General features: G+C 44.5%; 1 pseudogene; it reads left to right on the top strand.

The window, feature by feature from the left end:
• Nucleotides 1-6,860: 6,860 nt before the first annotated feature.
• The window catches only part of LOC122002298, a 49,052-nt pseudogene continuing 29,194 nt past the window's right edge, over nucleotides 6,861-26,718 (top strand).

Here is a 26,718-nt window from a genome sequence, read left to right as displayed (position 1 = left end):
TCCATCAGTGGGTTTTGACCAAAACTCACTGATGGCCCTCCCCTACTTGGATTTACCTGAAATCACGTTCCCTGTGAAGGTCTGACTAGGGAGAAGGTATATCTGGTGTCAAAACGTATCTATACCCCATTTCTAATAAGGTATTGCTCCGTGTCAGTTGGCACGAAACAGTGCACAGCTTTTCTTTTCAACCTTATGGAAGGGGACTTTTAAAATTGATCTTATTTTTTTTTTTTTTATCAGGACACTGTTAGAATGTTTGGAGTTTATATTAGGGGGAGATAGAATCAAGGTTTATGAAACGATATGATACCAGACCCACGTTGGGCATGACATGCACTCATATCAGGCCAACGTTGGGCCTGATATTGAAGCATATCAGGCCCAACGGAGGCTGATTATATTTTATTTTTTTCCCAGCACCTATAGAGCTTTATATAAGGGTTTGCCAGCAGATTTGGAGTGCTTGCAACTCCATATTACCACTCGAATTGAAATGAGTTCAATCAGAGGTGTCTAGGTCCATCAGTGGGTTTTGACCAAAACCCACTGATGGCCCTCCCCTACTTGGATTTACCTGAAATAACGTTCCCTCTGAAGTTCTTACTTGGGAGATGGTATATATGGTGTCAAAACGTATTTATACCCCCTGTCTAAGAAGGTATAGCTCCGTGCCATTTGCCACGGAACAGTGCACCTCTTTTATTTTTCAATGACCAAGAACTGCTGTCCTATCTTATTTTGCAAGGATTACTACAAATCCCTTTGTGCGAGTTTTATCTCATTTATATTTCACCACATATTTACGTGACTTTGAAATTACGAACCCCTTCCTGTTGAATTGAAATGTATCGCATTTTTATTTTACACAATGGAGATATGGTGTCAAGTATTATTTTTGTCTTGCAGGTGATGGTTTACACTTCTCATACCAACAATAATACTGTAACACAAAATAAATACTCCATAAACCTATATAACAGAAACATCACTTTCCACAACTGTTTTTCTTACAATCCTATATATGTACTTCGTACAAAACATATGGCTTAACTCCTCCAATTTACAATTCAGTAAAGAACCAGGGGCTGGCGGCATTCTACAGGTCCTCCAATTATGACCCAGTTGTTTGCACCTGCTGCATTTGATTTTTACCTTCCCATTATGTTTCGACTCGATCCTTGCCTTCTTTCGCCTACCAGGCTGCACAAGGCTACGGGGACATAGCACTATAATGTTGTTGACTCCCCTAGGACAAAATTCCTTGCTTCGACAGGGGTAAATACGATCCATGTATGTCGTTCTCCAATTCTGTGAATGAAAATAATGCTCACAATATGGGAGTGTATTCATGTTCCGGTGAATTATGACGGCAATTGCATGTGAGCAAGGCAATCCTGAAATTTGAAACTCCCCACAGTTACAATATTTTCTCTCCAAATCAACAATGTATGAAACACCCCATGTCTCTACTTCCATTTCGGATTGAGAGTAGGGGTGGACTTCCATGTCCCTCCTTGATTCCATTTCTTTGGTAGCATGAGGTGTCAACGCAACATACCATTTTGACGCTTCCTCCTTACGGTTAAAGAATCATTGAGCTACCTTTCTTCTGATATTATCAATTAACCTGTTTATCGGAAGTTCACGCGTCTCCTTGAACAAAGCATTTAAACTCTCTACACAATTGGTGGTTAGCATTGTGTACCTTCTACCACTAAAGTGTGTATTAGCCCATCTTTTAGGGTCAATGTTCTGAAGCCACTTATGAGCATCTGGATGTTTTTCAAGCATGGACTGCATTATGAGATCATATTGTAGTGTTGTGTTTGCTCGAGCTGCTGCCCAAAATAACCCTAAACCTGACCTACTGCCAGTATCTGTTACCATATTGCAAGACATGTGGTGGCAACAAAAAGCATGATGGGCAGTGGGGTAGACTATCCTAACTACTGCTATAATGCCACGATGTCTATCTGATACTATACTCATTGACTATGGATCAACATTAAAGAATCTCTTTGTATGATCCAGAAACCACTCCCATGCAGACCCACATTCAACTTCAGTGATTCCAAAGGCTACTGGGAGGACATTGTCATTAGCATCTATTGATGTAGCCATCAACAACACACCCGGATATTTACCTCTTAGGTGTGTGACATCAATTCCAATTAATTTACGAAGATAAGACCTGAATACTCTTCTACAAGCTCCAAAACCCCAAAAATAGCGTTGGAACTAATTAACCCCATTCCTGTGTAGTGCCACATAGGTTTCAGGGTCCCTGACTCTTAACTCATGCAGATATAGTGGAAGATCTCTATATGCTTGGTCATAATCTCCAACAACTTTCTTCATCGCTTTCTCTCGAGCTATGTATGCTTTTCTGTAGGATATGGTCACTCCAAACCTGGCTTTTATATCTGCTATAATCATACTTGGCTTGTATTGTTCATTAGCAAGAAATTGCTCTTCAACAAAAGAAGCTACAAAGGATGAAGAGCATGCTTGATGATCATCACTTTCCCTAATGGTGCCACATTGGTGTTCCTTTATATATTTCGTAACAATGAACTCTACATCCCCCGGGCAACTACTCTCCACTTACACGGTTGATTGAAGCAGACAACTTTTACTTTATTTTTCCGAGTGTCAACTGGGTTATATCTCATATGTTTAACCATGGCATACTTCACAAGTTCATTCTTGAACTCTTGTCGAGACGGAAAAATCTGTCCAACAAAAAATTCATGCTGATCTGTTGTCTCTTCAATTGGCCTTTGGAGCAATCGAGAATTTAGAATATATGGATTATCAGCTATTGAGAACTCCTCCTCTAAGTCATTGTACTGCTCTTGAGATATTTCATATTGTTCAATCTGCATATCATCAGCAAAGAATTATTGTACATTTGTATTACATTGCATTTCCTCTCCATTTCAGTTATAATACCCTTCCTCCTCACTCTAAGTAGGCTCATAGTAATCAACAAGTGTTGCACACGGGTTCAGAACCTCATCTTCTTGAATACTAGATTCTTCATTTAGATCAAATGTGAAATTACTGCTTGTATTTTTATTTGTGTTACGCACACAACTATACTACGAAGATGATGGAATATTTGTTCTGGATACTTCTCCTACATTAGTTGCATGTCCAATGCTAGAATTTACATCAAAAGTATTCCATATCTCAGAGAGAATTTCTTCAGTTATATAATCATCCCTGATAAATAAATTACAAACTATTTTAGTAAATTTGCAACTACATAATCTATAATAGATGTAGTTAAATTGTAATTTTGCTCAAACTAGGAAGGGTCTGATGTAAAAGCAAAGTTTTAACCACATAACACGTTATCGATATCAGGCCCAAGGTGGGTCTGATATCGATGATATCAGGCCCCTTTTGAAGCAGATACTTCTTGTAAACTAGGACCACCACTGACTAAACCCTAAACCAAAAATAAATAATTTTTAGCCAAACTTAACTATCAACGTCAGAAACTAACATGACTTAAATCGATTAAGTCTTCTATTATATCATAATTCAGGTGTTGTTGAATATTATTCCCCACACAACCAAAATAAATCATAACAATACTTTTTGCCGCCACCCTTCCCACCAATAATGTCATTTTTATTTACCATCAATACCCTAATTTACAGTAAAAAAAATCAATACATACATGTCCAAATCTTTAAATGTGTGTTTCTACTAATTTCCCTCTTGCAAGAAGTTTGTCCTTCTTGGCTGACATTCTTAACTTAATTTGTCCTTGGTTTCCTCTAGCAACTTTTACGGCATTATGCCATAAACCTAACTGGTCTATTGCAATCCCGCCAACCAACACGAGCAGTAATGGCAAGCGCAGGGTTCATATTTCTTTCAAGTTTATAACACCACGCAGAGGGATGGAGGGAGAGAGACGGTGAGAAGACGTGCATCGGAACCACAAATTATTTTTTAATTCTAATTTCGGCTTGGATGCTTAGAAAAATGTGTTTGAAAAAAGTGGTTGCCAGGTTAGCCAGAGGGGTAATCTAGGAATTGATTTTGGTAAATTATATTTTTTGGTAAATATAAAATCATGATATATTTTTTTGATAAATACATTAAATTTAGTACATCTTTTGATAAATTGTCGTTTGATAGGATAATATTCAAATATAAGATAAGATCCACGATGTGTGGTTATTGACTGCCAACGGTCTAACCGCATTGACCGTCGCCGCACGTGTATGGAATGGTTTGACATTTGTGTCTCAACATTAGTTTATCAGTTTTACTTGTGGATATTTGATTATTTTTACCCTTCCCTAAAATAGTAATGCTATGTTTACTTTATGGTGTGGATGAGGAAAAGAAAGGAATCAACCATAGAAAGTTATCTTTGGAGGAAGAGAAAAGAAAGGGTGAAAAAATCTTTTCCTTTGCATACTCGTTTACCTTGATAGAGAAAGGTGAATACTTATGATGTAATTTTGTAAATAAAAAAGGGTGCATGCGTCATTTTTTTTGATACATAGTGTAATTTTGTGAGTTAAAAAGGCTACATGCGTCATTTTTTTTGGTATATGATGTAATTTTGTGAATGCAAAAGGGGTACATGCGTCATTTTTTTTTCCATCCATTACTTTCCGTCCAATTTTGAGGTGATCGATTTTGGCTCCAAAATTATCCACTGATGGATTGCGTTACTTTTCCTTCGGAAAATTTTAATGAAGTAAACGACGGAAACTTTTCCACCGTGGAAACTTTTCCTCAATTTTACTTTACACTCTCCCAAGTAAACAGAGCTTAAATGATTTAATAATATTATTTTTATAATCTTAGTGTTCGATTAATTTTAAAGATAGTTGATTTTATTTTTAGTCGTCCGTAATTTATTTATACTAAAAAATCAATAAAATCATTATTTTAGAATAATAAGTCAGATGTTGCTGGATTCGAATTACATGACTCTGTTTTTTTAAAATAAATAAATAAAAGAGGTTGTCTTCTTGAGCTTTTAAATAAGCTGCTCAGTTTTTTGATATATTGGTAAGTTAATTTAGTTTGCTAATCTTGTCGGTTTCATACTTTGATTGATTTTAGATAGACTGATTAGTGAAGGTGATTTGATTAGATTGATTGATTAATTCTTGCAGTTAAGGCAGTTTGGTTAGAACAATGAATTTGAATAGATTTTTATTTGTATGATCTAATGTCTTAGCTTAATCTCCACATGACCCACTTTTTTATATATATATATATATATATATGAAGAACCAATAAGTATTTATTTTTGTATAATATTAAAATAATTTATCGTCATTAAATTTTTTTTTTTACAAAATGTTAGCTCTTAAATATTAAAACCCTAATTTTGTGAAAAGTAAAAAAAAAAACAGATGAGTAAAAAGGCAAAGAAACGTAAAGAAATTTTAATTATAGGAATTTATAAAGTGGACTCTTTATTAAATTTGCTCTAAGCCTTCCTGACTTTTTCTTGTAGATCCCAGCTGGTGAAAGGGACATAGCAACAGACCGAAGCACTGACGATCAGTGCTTAGGCAATCTACCAGGGAGATTTTTCCAGCTTCTTCGTATTCCTGTGTCTCATCAAAATTCAAGAGGCAGGGCTCAAGAGGCTGGTTTTGATTTTTCTAATCCAACTACTTTCTATTTCTTCGTTTTTGATGGGGCCCAACGCACAAAAGTTAAAAATCTTAACGGAGATGCTCTTATCAAATTTTTCAAAGAAAAAAAAAAATATGAAACGCACGATTAATTTATTATGAAATTGAAAATCTATAAATGGATAAATGGACCCGATAATCTCTCATACCAAGTGCCTGTCTTGGTTTCGTTTGAAAAATTTCTTTCGGGCTTTCTGCTCTGTTCTTCCTCCTCCTTTGCAGCCATGCAGGCCAATCTCTCTCTCCTTGCGATTTGCGTTGCCTTTTACTTATGCTCCTCCTCCTCCTCCTCCTCCTCCTGTTGGAACGCGGCGAGAATCTACTTCGAACTCTTCGCGCTCTTTCTGACCGCTGTGGCGCTTTTGTTCCTAGATCTTTGGGCCGTTGATCCCGCGCGCAGGGCGCGTGCCGCCTCTTCGATGCTGGTGCCTCTCATCCTCGCCTTCGACTCCTGCGGCGTGCTCTTCGACGGCGCCTGCGGCTTGGACCTTTACTTCCACGCCTACCTGCTCTTCCTCGCCAGCGTGGCGGCCGTGTTCGCTCGAGTTTGCGTCGCCGACGGCCGTGCCTGCGCCGCCCCCGCTGCCACCGCTGCGCTGCTCGTTTTCCTCTTCCTCAAACTCGGAGCCGCCGTCGTCTTTTGCTGTTACCCTGCCGTAGGGATCCACGGAGGCGATGCCGACTTGCCACAATTCGTTCTTCTCGCAGCCGGCGAAATGTTCACGTTGGCGTACATGTGAGCCTTGAAATCGTACACTCGATATATTCCGCTTAATAGTGTGATATGTAAGTGATACACCGTGTTTGCGTGCCTTTCTTCTTCTGTGTGCCTTTCCTTCTGTGTGTGCCTCTCTTAATAGAAAGGGTTTTATATTTTGCGTAATATAGACTTCTCCCTTCTTTAAATCAGCTCATTTGTTGAACAGCCGCTATAGCACCGCCGCCGGGGCCGGCCGACTGCCGGAGTCACTAACCTATGTATTTAATTAAATAAATTTTCAAAATTAAAATTATTACCCATGATCTTGCGATTTAATAAATAATTACTTAGTCAGAAAGGTCAAAATTTGATAATTAATTAACTCAAAATTAAAATACATTTAATCTAACGCCGCCACGTCGGCGCACTCGAACTCGCCCATTCGTCCTTACTCGTATTGCGAATTCATTCCCGAAACCCCACAAGCCAGTCCAAACCCTAGCCGTCGCCCCTCCTCCGATCGACAATGGAGATGGTCTCTCTCTGCCGATCCGGCCTTGGATCCCTCCCGCGCCCGCACCTTCATCGAGTCGATCGTGACCGCGCCGGCCAACGAGCTCGTCGGCCGGAAGGTCGTCGTGGGTGGGTGGGTCAAGACGGGGCGAGAGCAGGGAAAGGGTTCTTTTACATTTCTCGAGTTCAACGACGGCTCCTGCCTCGCGAACCTTCAGGTGATCGTCGACGCGGCGGTATTCCCACTGTCGCAGCTCGTGCCCACCGGCACCTCCGTCCTGGTCGACGGCGAGTTCAAGAAACCGCCTGAGGGCGCCAAGCAGAGCGTCGAGCTCAGGGTGGAGAAGGTGCTCGGGATCGGCCCTGTGGATCCGGCCAAAATATCAGATCCCCAAGACGCGGCTTAGTCTCGAGTTCCTTCGTGACTTCGTGCACCTCCGTGCCCGCACCAACACGGTACTAAAAACATTTGCCATCTGTTCTTCGTCATATGCTTTCAGGTATAAATTCGAGTATGGAAACCACTTGAGCGCATAGGTTTCAACTCATGTGTTTTGCATGTTTTCATTATCATGTATTCGGCGTAAGGCGCCATTTTTTCTCCCTCACATCCCCTCTTTCTTTCGAGATCCTTTGATAATGTTTTATTTTCTTCTTTACTGACTAGAGTATCTCGTTATTCTAGTTATTTTTCTCTCCTAAACTTGTTGCAGATATCTGCAATTTCTCGAATGCGAAATGAGTTGGCTCAAGCAACCCATACGTTCTTCAGGAAAAATGGATTTCGTTACATACATACACCTATAATCACCACAAGTGATTGGGAAGGAACTGACGAGATGTTACAGGTTACCCCACTCTTTAGTGACGCTGAAAAATTGGAGAAAGAGTTGCAAAAGAATCCTCCACCATCTGAATCTAATGTTGAGGCTGCTAAGCTTATTGTGAAGGAGAAAGGAGACGTTGTCTCGCTACTAAAAGCATCGAAAGCTAGAACATCTGGTATTGGTTTAGGGTTTCTTCATGGCGACTAAACAAAAAGAACGTATTTTGATGTTTATAATTTCTGAAATTTTCAGTTATCTTAACTGCAGGAAGATATGAACTATGCTGAGAACTATGTAAAATTTCTTTGTCAATGACTACTTGAAAATTGTCGGGCAGACATGGGATTTATGGTAAAAACTATGATACAACAGCTATAGAACGTTTGATGCTTGTTTCATCTCCATTGGAGCTCATCTCATACACTAGTGCAACTTCTATCCGATGTGACAGACAGGAAGTTTGAGAACAAGGTAGAGTGGTGATCCCGTCCGGAAGTTGGGTCGGACAGAGGCTGGTCGCGGTGGACTGGGCGTTGACGGAAAGTCGCAGGTGATTCGGCTCCCACGGGTGGCTGACGCTGCTGCAGGACCCTGCGCACACTCAGACGATCCCCCCTCTTCCCGTTAGAGACCAGAACCCAGGGAAAAAATCCCCGGGTCGGGCCCTCCGACGCTCAAGTCAGGTTCTCTTTTCCCCAGAAAAAAGCAGAGAGAAGAAGAAGAAAAGAATAGTTGTGGAAAAAAGTGACGAGGGAATATGTGCACGTACCTGCGTACGAGGGATCTCTCCCTTTTTATGCGTCCTCCTCCCTTAGAACCTGCCATCCTGTCAGAAAACGTTAGACACTGGGGCTTTGTCCTCTAGTCCCGGACACATGTCGTACTGCCATTCGTCGTGAAAGCATCTTTCTGTTTAGGGACCTCCGCCTTCGCACATGGGTTTTGTCTTGTAGTGATGGACAGCTGGCAGGCTGCTACTGGTTGTGAGGGCATCTTTTCGTTTTAGGAACCTCCGCCTTCGCTCGCACTATTGGAATGTAATGATTATCCTCGACGAACCGTTGAGATTCTCCGCACCCGCACTACTTAGCTTCTCCGATCCATTGTGACTTGCACCGGCCTCGCCTCTTCTGATCGACTCTAGCCTCTAAGTGTTACCTGCCAGACGGGCTGACTCTGCTCAGCTCTGCCGATCCCGACCTGCCTCTATGCTTTGTATTTCCTGGCCCTCTACCGCAGGCCTGTAGATCAAACTGCTTCTGCTCGGCTCTCTGCTCAGCTCTGCCGATCCCGACCTACCTCTGTGCTTTGTATTCCCTGGCCCTCTACCGCAGGTCTGCAGATCGAACTGCTTCTGCTCAGCTCTGCCGATCCCGACCTACCTCTGTGCTTTGTATTCCCTGGCCCTCTACCGCAGGTCTGTAGGTCGAACTACTTCTGCTCAGCTCTCTGCTCAGCTCTGCCGATCCCGACCTACCTCTGTGCTTTGTGACTTGCACTCCCGGGCCTTCGAATGGTGGACCTGCAGACCGAGCTGCCCCTATACAGCTCTGCCGATCCCGACCTGTGATTTGTGACTTGCATTCCCGGGCCTTCGAATGATGGACTTGCAGACCGAGCTGCCTCTATACAGCTCTGCCGATCCCAACCTGTGATTTGTGACTTGCATTCCCGGGCCTTCGAATGGTGGACCTGCAGACCGAGCTGTCTCTATACAGCTCTGCCGATCCCGACCTGTGATTTGTGACTTGCATTCCCGGGCCTTCGAATGGTGGACCTGCAGACCGAGCTGCCTCGTTCTCCTATAGCCCTGCCCCTTCGATGAACAAGTCTGCCTGGCCCTTGGCTACCCCTTATGCTCAACTCTGACTGCCCCGTCAGCTTGACTATTCGACCGCCAAGTTGCCTTGACTATTGACTGCCACATCCTCTTGACTTTTGACCGTCATATGGCCTTGACTTTTCTAATCCTTTCCTCTTGGGCCCCTCTATTGCCAACCGTATCACAAGCCTCCCCCACAAGTCTAGTCGAAGGAGGACGACAGTCTGACTGACTAGACCTCCGCCCATCTCTGTGACCTCAGCATATCTCTGGAACCTCAGCATATCTCTGTGTTTCTGCCTCAGCATATCCTTGTGATCTCAGCATATCTCTGCGTTTCTGCCTCAGCATATCCTTGTGATCTCAGCATATCTCTGTGCGCATATCTCTTGCGTCACGTTGCTTGGGCTCTCACATCAACCTTTGTGTCGCGTCACCTGGGATACCATGCCTCCTTTATTGCGTCGCCAGTCGCTTGGGGCACCGTTCCCACGTATTTGCTTTGACTTGGCCACCCGCCTCCTCTATAAAGAGCCTCACGATCACTTCATCCTTCTTCATTTCTGCTTTCCTATTTTCTCTTGCCAACCCGTGTTCTGCCAACTTCCTTCCTCCGCGATGCATTCTCCTTCCTCCGACGAAGTTGATCAGCCGCCCTCCCAAACGCTGATAAATCAACTCACCTCGCTGCTCGTCGCGAGAGAACGTGAACTCGAGCGCGTGTCCCAGGAATGCGCTCGCCAGACAGCTGCCCTGCACTCCATGGAAGTCCAGTATCGTGTCGCGAAGCATTGTGTGCATGCGGAGAAGGCGAGGAAAGAGGAATGCCAGGCTAGCCTGCAGCGCCAACTTAGCCTCCAAGAACGCTTGAAGCGAGAGCACGAGGCGGAGTTATCCCTTCTCCGCATGTGCCTTGATGTCAAACAAGACACGATCGCCCAGCAACAAGCAGTCATTGACTCCTTACAAGCGGAGCTGGCTCGGGCTTTGGATGTCCCTGAGTCTCCCGACAGGTCTTCACGCGGAAGTGCTCATTCTCCATGGCCAATCCCTTCCACGAGTCAAAGATGGCCTGGGGAATAGTTGTCTCAGTGGCTCCTTTGTCACAAGGCGTTCCCGCTTGTGGCCTTGGCTGTATCACCTTCTCATTGAACTGTGCTGTTGTGCTCACATATCCGTCCCCTTTGTTGGTGCGGTTAGCACTAACGGTCTAACTCAGGTTTTGATGAATGACAAATCAGGTTAAGTTAGGTTTGTTGTTGTCTGACACTTTTATCAAGTGTGCAGGAAAAGTCCAGCTAGGTCGACGGGCTGACCGGATAGCTGGCGAGAAGTCCAAGCGGGTCGACGGGCTGACCGGACGCTTGGCGAGAAGTCCAGCTAGGTCGACGGGCTGACCGGATAGCTGGCGAGAAGTCCAGCTAGGTCGACGGGCTGACCGGATAGCTGGCGAGAAGTCTAAGCGGGTCGACGGGCTGACCGGACGCTTGGCGAGAAGTCCAGACGGGTCAACGGGCTGACCGGACGTCTGGCAGGTAAGTGAGGTAAGTCACTGGAGGGGAGTGACTGCGAGGACGCGTTCCCGGGTAGGGAACATTAGGCGTCGATCCGGCTTAGATCCATTTCGGATATCTGAGTCGAGATCGTGACTCGATTCCGGTCTCGGAAAGACGGAATCTAAGTCATACTCTTTGCTATTACTTTGTTGAACTTTAATTGCGCTAACAATCTGTTTTACAGGATATATATTTGCCTCCGGACTAACGTTTGTCTTGCAGGACGGATTCTGCGGGAAAACAGGGTCCGGGCGCCCGGAAGGAATCCAGGCGCCCGGAAGGGATCCGGGCGCCCGGGAGGCAAACTTTATCCTGATTGCGCGTCGCCACGTGGAGCTCACTGGTTGGACCTGCCACGTCTCACCAGGGCGCCTGGAAGGGATCCGGGGCGCCCTGAGCTTCATATAAAAGAAGGGGCAAGGGTGGAGCTTTATATCAACTAAGAATCCAAGATCTGCTGCTCTGTGCTCTTGCGACGCTACTGCTCCACGTTCCTGCGACGCTAACAAAGCTCCGACAAAGTGCTTCTTCGTCTTTTTGGTTAATTTTCTTGTCGGTATTACTTTGTTTCATTAGCATTCCTTGTACTCATTTTGTAATTATATTCGAATTGCTAGTGATTGCCCAACGAAAGTGGTCAAGGACCACGGGCCTTCGAGTAGGAGTCGTCACAGGCTCCGAACGAAGTAAAAACAACTGTGTCTACTTTTCTTTTCCGCTGCGCTTATACTCGAAATTTTCGAATCGATATTCACCCCCCCTCTATCGAACCTATCGGTCTTACAAGTGGTATCAGAGCAGGTACCGCTCTGATTTGGTGCAACCACCAATCAGACAGGGGTGAAATATTTTCAATTCAATATTATTATCTTTTGGAAGATTTTTTTCGTTACACTTAGAGTTCTTTTTCTTCCGCACTGCTAATCCAAGACGAAGTCTTGGGATTTCCTTTTTTCCAGTTAATTTAGTGTGTGCAGGATAAGATGTCTCAACAAGAAGGCTTCAGCACAGTTCGTCCTCCCCTATTCAACGGGGATGACTTTTCGTACTGGAAGAGAAGAATGGAGGTCTACATGAAGACAGACTACGACCAATGGATGAGCGTCACAAAGGCTTATAAAATTCCAGTAGACAACTCCGGGAAAATAATAGACCCTGAAGAATGGACAAATGATTTAAAGAAAAAGGCATCAATTGAAAACAAAGCCATCAACACTCTACACTGCGGACTAACACGAGAAGAACTGAACCGGGTCGGACCGCATGAAAACGCTAAGGAGCTCTGGGATAAACTGATCGAGCTGCACGAAGGAACAAGCGACGCGAAGGTAACAAAAAGAGATTTGTTGTTAAATAAAATTTTTAATATAAAAATGCAGGAAGGAGAAACGGCAAGTCAGCTCCACGCGAGGGTTAAAGATATCCTCAACGGTCTCCACGCGATAGGACACCAAATGGAGAACCGAGACTTAATAAGGTACGCGTTAAATGCTTTTCCGCGAAATAATTTGTGGGCATCAATTGTAGATGCCTACAAAATTTCAAAAAATTTATCTAAATTAAAATTGGATGAACTCTTCTGTGAATTAGAACTTCATGAGCAAACTAACGCCGGGGTCGAGAAAGGTGTAGCTTTATTCGCAGGTTCATCTAAAGAAAAGAAGAACAAACCCGAATCTGAAGAAGATTCCGATCAAGACTCTGAAGACGAAGAACACCTGGTGAACCTGGTAAGGAAAATGTTCACCAGGAAAAAGAGAAACTTCAGCAAACAGGATCTTCAGAAGATCAGTTCGCCAACCGACTCAAGAAATGTCACATGTTTCGGATGCAACAAAAAGGGGCACTACAAGAACGAATGCCCAAGATTGAAACTTGACAAACCAAAGTCAACAAAGAAGAAAGCCCTCAAAGCAACATGGGACGATTCCTCCTCAGACGAATCGGAGGGAGAAAGGCAAAAGCACCAAAGTCACCTCGCGCTGATGGCTCGCGAAGCTGAAACGGAAGACGAATCAGAGGAATCGGAAGACGGGTCCGAACCCGAATCAAGCCACGAGTCCGCACTCGTTTCCGAAGGTTCCGAAGAGGTATACCTAAACTTAAATTGTAAATTATTTAGAATTATCTCGTGTTTAAATAAAAAATTAGTTAAATTGGAAAATGAAAATAAATCACTTCTTGAAGAAAATCAAAACCTCAAGGAACAATTAAAAAATTCGAATCCAACTCAAGACCGAACACTTGAGGAGGAGAATTTATCATTAAAAAGTGAAATTAATAAGTTAAAAGAATTGTTGGAAAAATTCACAACAAGATCTAAAAATTTAGATTTAATTCTAAATAACCAAAAGGCATGCTATAATAAAACCGGACTTGGATATAAGTCAAAATCAAACAAAACCTTTAAATCATTATTAACCCAACACAAAGTAACTAAACAAGCTTGGGTCCCGAAAGCGTGCTTAACCACACAAGTAGGACCTAATCAATTCTATATACCTAAAGATAAAATACATTATATAAACTTGAATAAATCAGATCAAAAACTAAAAAATAAATTTAACTCGAAATCAAAATTCAAAACTCAACAAAATTTAGACTATCACCAAGTTGATTATAACTATAAAAAGAATCGACACAAACCCAAAATCTAAATTAATGGCCAATAATTGGGGAGCTCCGAATAGCCGGCACCTCCAAAACTAACATACCCGCCAGGGTAACTAAAACAAACTAACCCGGCAGGTAATTAGGATTAGTTAAAAGAGACCGAGGTTAACTTGACTCATGGTACTGGTGAAGTTTTGGATGATAGTACGTTAGGGAAGCTTGGGCATCGCATGTCTAGAAAGATATGGCTTCGATCTGGTGCATTTGGCCAAGTGGAACTGACCGAAGCTACCCTTAAACGAATCCTAACCAGTTAGACCAAGATTTAGTACTAAGTTCAGTGGATAGGACTATTCGGAAAACTTCGAAAGGTTGGTTACTTCTAATGATGTCCCTGTGACTCACCAAGCTTAAAAGTTTATCCGAAGAATGCCTATTTGTGGAAACCAAAACTAAATCTGAATCTAACACAAGTTAAACCAAAAGTCTGTAATCAAACCAATTCCATCTCACAAAATCATAGGATTCCCTGATTGATAATATAGATTGGGTGAGATGAATTAGGCTTATTTTAATTTTAAACTTAAAAATTAATTTCAAAAATTTTAATTTTAAACTAAAAAATTAATTTCAAAAATTTTAATTTTAAACTTAAAAATTAATTTCAAAAATTTTAATTTTAAACTTAAAAATTAATTTCAAAAATTTTAATTTTAAACTTAAAAATTTATTTCAAAAATTTTAATTTTTTAAAACTTAAAAATTAATTTCAAAATTTTTAATTAATTTCAAAAATCTTAATTTTAAACTTAAAAATTAATTTCAAAAATCTTAATTTTAAACTTAAAAATTAATTTCAAAATCTTAATTTTAAACTTAAAAATTAATTTCAAAAATTTTAATTTTAAACTTAAAAATTAATTTCAAAAATTTTAATTTTAAACTTAAAAATTAATTTCAAAAATTTTAATTTTAAACTTAAAAATTAATTTCAAAAATTTTAATTTTAAACTTAAAAATTAATTTCAAAAATTTTAATTTTAAACTTAAAAATTAATTTCAAAATTTTAATTTTTAAAACTTAAAATTAATTTCAAAATTTTAATTAATTTCAAAAATCTTAATTTTAAACTTAAAAATTAATTTCAAAAATCTTAATTTTAAACTTAAAAATTAATTTCAAAATCTTAATTTTAAACTTAAAAATTAATTTCAAAAATTTTAATTTTAAACTTAAAAATTAATTTCAAAAATTTTAATTTTAAACTTAAAAATTAATTTCAAAAATTTTAATTTTAAACTTAAAAATTAATTTCAAAATTTTAATTTTAAACTTAAAAATTAATTTCAAAAATTTTAATTTTAATTAATTTCAAAAATTTTAATTTTAAACTTAAAAATTAATTTCAAAAATTTTAATTTTAAACTTAAAAATTAATTTCAAAAATTTTAATTTTTTAAAACTTAAAAATTAATTTCAAAAATTTTAATTAATTTCAAAAATCTTAATTTTAAACTTAAAAATTAATTTCAAAAATCTTAATTTTAAACTTAAAAATTAATTTCAAAATCTTAATTTTAAACTTAAAAATTAATTTCAAAAATTTTAATTTTAAACTTAAAAATTAATTTCAAAAATTTTAATTTTAAACTTAAAAATTAATTTCAAAAATTTTAATTTTAAACTTAAAAATTAATTTCAAAAATTTTAATTTTAAACTTAAAAATTAATTTCAAAATCTTAATTTTAAACTTAAAAAATTAATTTCAAAATTTTAATTTTAAACTTAAAAATTAATTTCAAAAATTTTAATTTTAAACTTAAAAATTAATTTCAAAATTTTAATTTTAAACTTAAAAATTAATTTCAAAATTTTAATTTTAAACCTAAAAATTAATTTCAAAATTTTAAACTTAAAAATTAATTTCAAAAATTTTAGTTTTAAACTTAAAAATTAATTTTAAAAGAAACTTAAATTAATCTCAAAATTTAAATTGAAACTTAAAGTTTTCAAAATCTTTAAAAAAAAAAAAAAAAAAAGGTCCCGGGCGCCCCGCCCCAGCAACCCCGGGCGCCCGGAAGAGGTCCGGGCGCCCGGAGTGCCCTATAAATAAGGGGCAGCAGGCGCCCCCAACCTCTGCCCCACTCATTCTCACTTTTGCCAAGGTTCACTTTGAACCTCAGTGCGAAAGTACTCTAAATTAAATTTTCGTGCGGTGAAGACGCTGTTGCGATTCAACCGAGGTCGTCAAATCTATATTTTTTCGATGGCTCCTCGGTAAAATATTCTTCCCCTCTCTAAAATAATTTTTTTTGTTGTCTTCTAAATTTTTTTTATATTCTTTATATACAGTAAGAAACGAACAAATACTGGTGCTGGACCCTCCAATGCTAGTACAGACCCTAGGTTTCCCACAGACGAACATAGGATTAAATTTGAGTCCACCATCTATAAGGCCATTAGGACTACCTGCATAGATAGAGCCTTCTTCCTAAGGTCATGTCCCTCTGCCTTAGAGGTTATAGGCCACTACAATTTAAGGAACCTTGTAGAATGTACCAGTCCAATAAACATAAGTCTATGTGCCGAATTTTGCAATAACTTAGTAAAAATAGATGACTTCACCTATACCACTAGGGCAGCAGGCACTGATATCGTATTTTCCCCTACGACTATTAGAGAGTTTTTAGAGTTGCGTCCTTCTACTTGCCCCTTTTTGTGCTATCCTCCGAGGGATCTACCGTTCGACGATCCCTACTCACATATTACTCTCGATACGATGTATTCGTATTTTTTTGGGGGAGAGAGAGATCCCACTGTAACACAGTTTCGGTCAGTAGAACTTAGAGTCCATGACTACGCTCTTTATAGGGTTGTAGTTCTTTGTATTTTACCACTGACCACTCGGGACATCGCTGTGATGCGCCCATTCCATTCATTCCTACTTTATGCCCTGATTCATAGGTTGGAGATTGACATTAGCCTACATATCTTCTCCACCATCACTTACGCAGCCGGATACGTGACTGACAGTCGAGTCCATATGCCATTAGGTCACATTTTGACAGCCTCTATGTCCTCACTGCACATTGATGTCACTAGAGGAGACGTTGCCCATATGACCGAGTTCGATGTTATATCCTCTCGGAACTTCTCCTTAGCCGGCATTCACGTAGATAGAGATGACGGGACTATGACTTGGCGGAGGGGGGCACAGCACCAGCCCGATCCAGACGCACAGATGGACGAGTTCATGCTCGCACTATTTCCGGAGGAAGCCGCACCGGCTCCACCACCACCCCCAGCTCGGGCACCACGACACGCTTCCCGCACTCTAGCCGACCGTATGACCGGACTAGAGAGAGCCATGGCGAGTCTCCAGCAGGAGAACTCCGATTTTCATCGGGACATGCGGCGAGAGGTTGCCGAGTTACGAGCTGCCGGGGACACCCGCCACACTGAGCTGATGACACTTCTTCGATCCTTGGGGTCTGGACCACCCTCTTCATCATCTCAGTAGCCTTAGTGATGACCTACTTCTGTAGCTACACTATTTGTAAAATATTTTTGGAGTTATCTAGTGATATTTCAAACTTACATTGAATATATTCTTACTCAATAGACTAGGATCCTTCAAAAATACTTTCAAAACTCATTTTATCAACTTATAGGCTAAACTTGTTTGATTTCAAAATTTCCATTTTTAGACTTTCAAAAACAGTTTTGGCCTTAGACTAGTCTTACATCCTTAGAAAGCATGTACCCATAGGTTTAGTTCTTGAGCATCTCACCAACACCTTAGGTTTACCTTGCTTGTGGTTGATAAACATAGAAAGGGGTGAGATGCATAGGCCATCTGTCTGGACCTAAGATGCTTATTTCAGTGCATCAGTATCAGTCTGGACGTTAAATACAAGTCAAATATTAATCAGATTAAAGTTCATCAGTCAAATCAAACACTGACTGATTATAATCAACTTGATCTGACTAACCAAGTGAAAGCTACTATTTCCTAATAGTTAGTTAGTACCTAATTGGTTAGACAGCTGGTTAGATATCAAATTCAGGGGGAGAAATAAACTACTTTAGTTTTCCAAAATGAATTTTCAACTTAATTTTTAAAATCAAAGTTTAAAAATAATTTGTTTAAAATTGTGAAATTTTTAATCTCACAAACGTTTTACCTATTCTTTGAAAACTGAACTTTTCAAGTAAAGATTTAAACTTAATCTTACTTAAAAAATTGTCCTGAGTCTATTTCTTAAAAATTTGATTTTACTTAATTTTGACAATTTAATTTGAAAGATAAATTTTACAGAGTTTAGTTTACAAACTAAGCTTCTCAAAATTATTTTCCTTGATTTTGAAAATTGAATCTTGTACACTTAGTGTTGAAAAATAAATTTCAATTAGTTTTGAAAACTAGACTTTTCAAACTTAGTTTTGGAATTTTGGTTTTGAAAACTTATGTTTAAGTAGCATTTCAAAGTTGAAACTTGTTTTGGACCTTATAGACGTATGTTTAAACTTAGCATTTTTTTAAAAACTAAAAGCTAACGCTTTAAACAAAATTTCAAAACTTTATACTCCCCCAAGTCAATTTGATCTTCTCTTGGATTTAAAAACACAGTTATTGTTCAAGGTATTATTGTTTTCGGTATTTCTCACTGTGTATCTTTACCCTTGTTTTTTGATGAATGCCAAAGGGGGAGGGTTAGGTTGGTTAAGTTAGAGCAACTTAATGCAAACTTGAAAAACTAACTTAAACCTTAAAAATCATGCTTGATTCTTGCATATTTTTTATCACTAACTTAACCAGGTTGTCATTCCATCAAAAAGGGGGAGATTGTTGGTGCGGTTAGCACTAACGGTCTAACTCAGGTTTTGATGAATGACAAATCAGGTTAAGTTAGGTTTGTTGTTGTCTGACACTTTTATCAAGTGTGCAGGAAAAGTCCAGCTAGGTCGACGGGCTGACCGGATAGCTGGCGAGAAGTCCAAGCGGGTCGACGGGCTGACCGGACGCTTGGCGAGAAGTCCAGCTAGGTCGACGGGCTGACCGGATAGCTGGCGAGAAGTCCAAGCGGGTCGACGGGCTGACCGGACGCTTGGCGAGAAGTCCAGACGGGTCGACGGGCTGACCGGACGTCTGGCAGGTAAGTGAGGTAAGTCACTGGAGGGGAGTGACTGCGAGGACGCGTTCCCGGGTAGGGAACATTAGGCGTCGATCCGGCTTAGATCCATTTCGGATATCTGAGTCGAGATCGTGACTAGATTCCGGTCTCGGAAAGACGGAATCTAAGTCATACTTTGCTCATCTATAAAACTGTGCTAACATTCTTTGCTGCAGGGTACATTTGCCTCGGACTAACCTTTTCTTGCAGGAGAAGGACTTTATGGAGAAGAGGGGTCCGGGCGCCCGGAGGTCCGGGCGCCCGGAAGGGATCCGGGCGCCCGGAAGGCAAATTTCATCCAGCCGAGTCGTCGCCACGTGGAGCATCATGGTTTGTGCAGCTACGTCACGTTCCAGGCGCCCGGAAGGGATCCAGGCGCCCGGGACAACATATAAAAGAAGCCCCAGGCAGGAGCTTCAGAACCAATCATTACTGAGAACTCTTCGACTGCTGGTCCTGCTGCTCCACGTTCCTGCGACGCTAACAAAGCTCCGACAAAGTGCTGGTTTTGTTTCAATTCTATTGTCGGTATTTTCTTTATCTGTCAATTCTTGTACTTAACTCTTGTTTTTTCGAATCGATATTCACCCCCCCCTCTATCGAATCTAACGGTCCTACACCCTTTTGGCATAGTCTTTCCTGCTCAATTTTCATCTAGCAAGCATTTTTTAGAAACTGGCACGTATGTAAGAGCCCAGAATTGTTTCATGATTCCTTTTTATGTATGAATTTTGGACAGTAAAATTGATATAAAGCTTAAAAACTGTAGTAGACGTGGAAAACCTGATTTTGTAGTTAATATTGACGCTATAGGAGTAGGTAGATGGCCACTCGCATCCTTTGCCCTGCGTATTTGCTGCATATTTGCAATTTGCGTAAAATAAAGTCAGATGTAGCTGACCTGATTATTGGAAATGCTCCGCTCAATGCGAGGCGAATCCCTCAGAAAGGCAGTCAGGTGTGGGCACTGAGCTCGCTTATGATTTTCGCAGAGAGGTTGATTTTTGATTCCCGCATGGGGCCGACCTGAAAGGTCGTTGGGCGTGAGAGCAGAGCTCACTTATAACTCGCACTGAGGCGAGAGTCTGGGGCTACCGACCTAAAAGGTCGTTGGGCGTGAGCACAGGGCTCACTTTTGAATCTCGCATGGGAGCCGACCTGAAAGGTCGTTGGGCGTGAGAGCAGAGCTCACTTATAACTCGCACTGAGGCGAGAGTCTGGAGCTACCGACCTAAAAGGTCGTTGGGCGTGAGCACAGGGCTCACTTTTAATTCTCGCATGGGAGCCGACCTGAAAGGTCGTTGGGCGTGAGAGCAGAGCTCACTTATAACTCGCACTGAGGCGAGAGTCTGAGACTACCGACCTAAAAGGTCGTTGGGCGTGAGCACAGGGCTCACTTTTAATTCTCGCATGGGAGCCGACCTGAAAGGTCGTTGGGCGTGAGAGCAGAGCTCACTTATAACTCGCACTGAGGTGAGAGTCTGGAGCTACCGACCTAAAAGGTCGTTGGGCGTGAGCACAGGGCTCACTTTTAAATCTCGCATGGGAGCCGACCTGAAAGGTCGTTGGGCGTGAGAGCAGAGCTCACTTATAACTCGCACTGAGGCGAGAGTCTGGGACTACCGACCTAAAAGGTCGTTGGGCGTGAGCACAGGGCTCACTTTTAATTCTCGCATGGGAGCCGACCTGAAAGGTCGTTGGGCGTGAGAACAGAGCTCACTTATAACTCGCACTGAGGCGAGAGTCTGGGGCTACCGACCTAAAAGGTCGTTGGGCGTGAGCACAGGGCTCACTTTTGAATCTCGCATGGGAGCCGACCTGAAAGGTCATTGGGCGTGAGAGCAGAGCTCACTTATAACTCGCACTGAGGCGAGAGTCTGGGGCTACCGACCTAAAAGGTCGTTGGGCGTGAGCACAGGGCTCACTTTTGAATCTCGCATGGGAGCCGACCTGAAAGGTCGTTGGGCGTGAGAGCAGAGCTCACTTATAACTCGCACTGAGGCGAGAGTCTGGACACTCCGGTCCTAGACCGGTGGCGATGGCGCTGGTCCGAGACCAGTAATGATACTCCGGTCCGAGACCGGTGGCGATGGCGCTGGTCCGAGACCTGTCGGACCCTCCTCGCCAGTAGCACAGATGTGATGCTCTCTTCAGCCTCCATCTGCCTCATCTGAACAGCCTTCATTACTTCTGCCGGGCTGGGTGCTATTCGCGAGTTTTGCGCTTGCTCGGCCGCATCCCTCGTCTTCCTGCAAGCATATTATGCATAGTACAGGATGTGGGCGGGAGAGAGGGAACATGAACCTTATTCGGCCTTTGCCTGCCACGCTCTTTCTAGCTTGTGGGAGCCTCGCGTGCCCTCGCATGCTGGTGTAGTTAACGAACCGGCTCGGGGGAGGTCTCCATCAAGACGCTTGCCTAGCTACTCCGAGTAAGCAGTCCCCCTGACTGCCTACCCGCGCCTTCCTGACCTCCGCTGATCAGCCTTGTCCCTTGCGCAACCCCTACTGAACTACCTGGCCTTTGCAGCTCTGTAAAATCTCCCGCTTGACCTCACCGATGGATGCCTCTTTCTTAGAGCCGCACCTCGTCATGATTACCCCGCCGCACCTATCTTGAATACGTTTCTTCTAACGCTGACACCTGTCCATCGCATTTATGGTCCACGCTTCCTGACGTCATTTTCCATACCTTTTTCACACGCCTCCGTGCTTACTTCCCTTCAGACGGCGCGGGGCGGGTTACCCAAAAAGATACTCGGCCCGATTCTCAATGTTTCCTAGGCATGAATGGGCTTTATAAACCCTAAAGGCAATTCGCCGCTTTCTTTCCAACGCTTCGTTCTCCTCCTCTCCTCCTCCGTGCCCGTCCTGGTTAGTGCGACTTGCCATCTTCCTGCCTGAGCTCGCGACCCCTCTGCCCTCCTGTTCGCTCCTGGCATGTGATCCTTCTCGCCTCCAACCTTCTTGCTTGCTTCTTCCTCACGACTATGGATGGTAAGGACCTCCCCTGGTATTCATGCTATCTTTCAGATTTGGATCACCGTGACCTGTCGGCCTTACAATCCCTTCTGTGATTGGACTCCTCATATGAACTTTGTCTTCCGGCATCCAATGAACATCCTTCGTCTCCTCCCGAAGGCTTTATCACTGTCTTTAGAGATCAGATTGTAGGCGGTCTCCGCTTTCCTTTGCACCCCTTTATTTCTGACTTGTGCCAGTATTGCGGCATCGGCATCTCCCAGTTTGCTCCCAATGTATTTCGAGCTATCTGTGGAACCGTCATCTTATGCCGTATCTATCGAATTCCCTTGACGCCTCACCTATTCCAGCACTTCTATTCTTTCCGGCGAGCCGAGGCGGGGATATTCAACGTTCAGGCCAAGCCGGGTTATAAGTTCTTTGACGGCCTACCTTCTTCCAATAAGGGTTGGAGGTCCCGCTTTTTCTTTCTTAAACCCCCCACCCCCTCAGCCGGGTCTTCTCAGTGGCGACCAATCCTGGCTTCGGATTTTCCCCAACATGTTCATGAATCTGCCTGCTTCGCAGCTGCGGACAAGTTGACCGGCGTTCTTGTTCGCTTGTCTGTGTTGATGTTGGAAGGAATTTTATACACCTTCGGTCTTAGTCCTGTCCCCGCAAAAATCGGAGCTCCCTTTGGTAAGTCATTTATTCTTGCGCGCCGCTCTTCGCTAACTGAGGTGCCTTTTCTTTTTTATTCTTGTAGCGGCTGCTATCCTCCGTTCCTTCGCCTGTCAAGAGACGCCTGCAGTTGCTGTCCTGGAAGCTCTGCATAAGGAGCTGACGCCAGGCCTGCCTTCTGATCCAGCTGCTGCCTTCGATCCTCAACTTCCAGCGCACCCAACCTCTGATGTTGTGATTGCCCCGCCGCTCGCAGTGCTACCTGCTCCCAGCTCGGCAGACCCAGCATTGTCCCACACCTCCGATCAACCTGCAACTGCTTCCTCGCCCGCAAGACAGGCTCCTCCTCTCCGTCCTACTATGCGGCTGCGTGTGACGCGCCAGAGCAAACGGACGGCCCCGGTCACCGCCGCTTCTCCTCCACCTTCGCAGCGCCAACGCGTGGTGGTTCTCTCTTCCCCCTCCAAGTCTTCGGGCATGAGCTCGGCCCAGGAGACTAGCTTGGGCCAGGAGGAGGCCCATGACCTGGAGGTGGCAGGCCCGCCATCAGACCGACTCACTTCGGCGCCACTCCAGAGCGTGCTACCTGCCCCGCCTTCGCCTTCTGGTGGCCAACCCCTGGGTTCGCTGACTTCTCCAGCCTCCTCCCCTCTGATACCAACGAGCTCGACCGTGCCTATTTCGGAACCGCCCTCCCCGGACTGAGCCTTTAGGGCCTTCTGGAGGCTTCCTTCGGAGACTGACCCGGCCAACGTGCCGGCTGCCAACCCATCCCCTTTTTTCGGCAGGGTCGACTTCCACGGGGCCTTGGCCAACTCCTGGCAATCGTCTAATCGGCAGTTCTGGGAAAGCGACTGCCCTCTGGAAGAGTTCGACCAGATTGCTTGTTCTCTGGTCGCGGTGAGTCTCTTCTTTCCTTTTTTCCTTCTTCTGGGCATGCGTGTGTTTCCATAACCTCATTTCCCTTCCTATGGCCACTTGCAGACTTGCTCGGCGAGTTTGAGCGTAGTTCAGCGAGTGGCCGAGCTAGAGCGGGAGAATGCGGCACTCAAGGCACGTCTCCGGGAACTGGAGCCCTCTTCATCTTCCACAGCTCCTTCTGAGCCCTCCCTGGGAGGCCTGGACTCGTATCTGCGTGTCGCTGGGGAATCAGCGGCCTCTGCCCGGGCCCTTTCTCACGCCGCATTCGACAAGCTATGGGCATTGGAGGCGGCCTTAAAGGCGAGTGAGTCATCTCTGGCCTCTGAAGTGGAACGCCGTCAAGCGGCGACCTCTGAACTGAAAGACTGAGAGGCAGAGCTGGTTGCTCAATCCCGGGAATTGGCTCTGCTGAAGCAGGGTCGGGAGCTCCTACAGATGGGGCTGGCTGATGCCCAAGCCGTGGCCAGTGTTGCTGTGGGTCGGGAAACCACCCTGCGAGCTCAGTGGGAAGCTTGCCAGGCCCAGCTTCAATCTTTGCAGGCGGAGCTTTCGCGAGCCCAGGAGGCAGTGTCTCAGGGCCAGAGTGACCTAGCTGCAGCTCGCGCGGAGGCTGCCCGGGACAAGAATGCCCTGGCAGAGTACCTGGCGAAAGAGCTCGGGCGGCTGAAGGCCTACCTATTGGCCTATGTTCGTTCTTCCTTTTTCCTTCAGAAGTTGGGGCGCTGGATGGTCGTGCTGCTGAGTTACGGGGCTGCTGGCGGGGTGAGACAAGCCTTCGAGCAAGGTTATTTGCGTGCAGCGCCCCCCGCCACTTTCTTGGACACTGCTCGCCTGGCCCGGGAATTGCCGCAGGACACCTTCCCCTCCTTCGAGGCGGATGACGGGCTCTTCTTCCGGGCTGCTCCTCCTCCTGCGGCCGATCCAACCCCCGTAGAGGTGTCTCCCCAGGATCTTCTTGTCGTTGTCCCCGAAGCTTCTGATCCCCTTGCCCCTTCCCCTGCTGAGCCGGCCGACCCGGCACCCCCTCGGTCGGCTCTTGATGACCCGTCTCCTCCTTCTCCGAATGTAGTGTAATTAGAACTATGTTATGCTGCTTACTTTTTGATGCGTTGATACCGGCTTTTCTTCGGTGGCATTTGTGTAATGGTACTGACCTCGGCCTGTTTGTCTTCGATTTCCCCTGCGATCCTACAACTGTGTCGCGTCCCCTTCGCGTACTTATAGCTTATTTTCTTCGGCAAGTTGTTCGTTGGTTTCGGCCGAGCTCCGATGATCAGATTTCCCTTATCTACTTTTCCTTCGCTACGTAGCCTTTCCTCCCATCGCCGCCCTTCTAATGTGCTTGCCTGGGCTAAAGGTTACCTCGCGTGTCCGTGCAGCCCGCTGATTCAACTTATCCGCTTTCTGGTGACCCCTCCGTACGCTTTTGTCCTGTTTGACACAATTTCCTAGGGAGGCGCTTCGTATCTCGAGCCCTTGTCGTTCCCTCAATGCCCCCTGGTTATCTTCTCGAAGCTCATCGCAGAGCATCCCCCGTCTACTCCAGACCCTGCATCTACCGTCCGTTGTTGACTTACGAAAATGTCCTCCACCCACCATACCTATAAGTATTATCTGACTCTTTCTTTCGCCATCACAGTAAAGCACTCAAACGTCGCCGCCGCCGACTAATTTCCTCCGAAACCTCGCTGCGGTCCGTCCCGTTCCCTTCGGCGCTCCTTTGCGGTTGTCCTCTCCATCCTCCAAGGCGCTATCTTCTGCCATGGCCTCCCCTTCCTGGGTCTCTCTGTTGGCGGAGCATCTTCCAGGCATTTCGACCTTCACCGAGTTAGATTGGGATGACCTACGGTACACTTATGAAATCCCTGCTAGCTTCCGCCCTATCATCCCTACCAGTGCAAACCTTTACTTCGATCCTCCGCCGGGTTCGTGTACTTTCTTCACTGAGCAATTTGTGTCTGGCCTTCGTCTACCTCCACATCCTTTCCTATCTGGAGTGTGCCGCTACTTCAACATCTCCTTGGGTCAGTTAACTCCCAACTCCATAAAGATTTTATGTGGCTTCGTGATACTCTGTGAGGTTTGCGAAGTTTCCTGGTCTGCTCCTCTCTTTCACTGCTTCTTCGCTCTCGCTCGGCGTGCCGATGGTCTTTTTGACTTTCAAGCTCGCGATCAAACTGCCTTCTTCTCCCGTCTCCCTTCTCCTCGCGCCAACTGGAGGAAGAAGTTCTTTTTTCTCCGGTTTCCCGAGGAGACAAGCTGGCCTACGCATTGGCAACCTGAACTTCCTCCGCATCCGGCGTTGGAAGAGTTTCACATGGACCTCTCCTATGCTGCAGCGGCGACAAGAATGGAGCATTGGCGTCTGGATCTGACGAGACTGTTATCTGAAGACATGCTTTCCTTTTTCCGGCTGAATCCCTCCTTCTCCGGGGCTCCGCGCTCATTAGGTAAATCCACGCTTAGCTCTCCTCTCCTGCTTACGCTTGTTTTCTCTGTAAGGGTAACCTTCCGTGTCGACGCCTACAGCGGAGGCCTTGTATCGTGCCTCAGAAGTTCTGCCCCTGCCCCTAGACGGTCTGGAAATAATGCGACGTGGTCGAGTAATCTTGGAGAGGAGGCTACTCCCTCATCCCGGCCCCGTTTCCTTTGGGGCGGCAGTTCAACCCGTTTCCGACCCCACTGCGCATGAAGCTCCTCCTCCACCAGTCGCCCCAAGCGGGGATCGGGGTCACGCTTAGACTAGCCCTCGAGCTAGGCGGGTCTTCCGAGGGCCCCCCGGGCCTCCAGACGGGGTCGCGCCGCTCTTCATCGTGCGGGCCGAGGCTTGTCTGGTCGAGGCGCTGCGGGTGGTGACGCCGCGGCCTCCCCCCAGGGTCTCCCTCGCTCTGACGACTCTGGCTCTGATGGTCAGCCCCAACTTCAAAGAAGGCGCCGAAAACCAGGTCTGACTTCTTGCAGACTCGATGCTGTTCCTTTATCACCGCAGTGCTCCCTGCCGTCATCACGGCTGGCTCTAACATCATTTCCTCTTGTTATTGCTGCGCCATTTCCCTGGCAGCCTCCCTCAACCCCTACAGGGGAAGACCCTCTGCGTCTCGTTCTGCCCCCATTCCTCAGGAGGAGGACAGCCCAGGTGAGCAACGTGGCGCAGCATCAGGCGAGCCCACTCCCGAGCCGCCTCCTGCTCCTCCCGGCTCGGATGCAGGCCCTTCTCAACCTGCCGGCCCTTCTCAACCTGCCCGCCATTGTTATAGGACCACTA

The sequence above is a fragment of the Zingiber officinale genome, chromosome 1A, assembly GCF_018446385.1.
Source record: "Zingiber officinale cultivar Zhangliang chromosome 1A, Zo_v1.1, whole genome shotgun sequence".
Taxonomy (NCBI): domain Eukaryota; kingdom Viridiplantae; phylum Streptophyta; class Magnoliopsida; order Zingiberales; family Zingiberaceae; genus Zingiber; species Zingiber officinale.
This window is presented reverse-complemented; position numbering and strand designations above follow the sequence as displayed.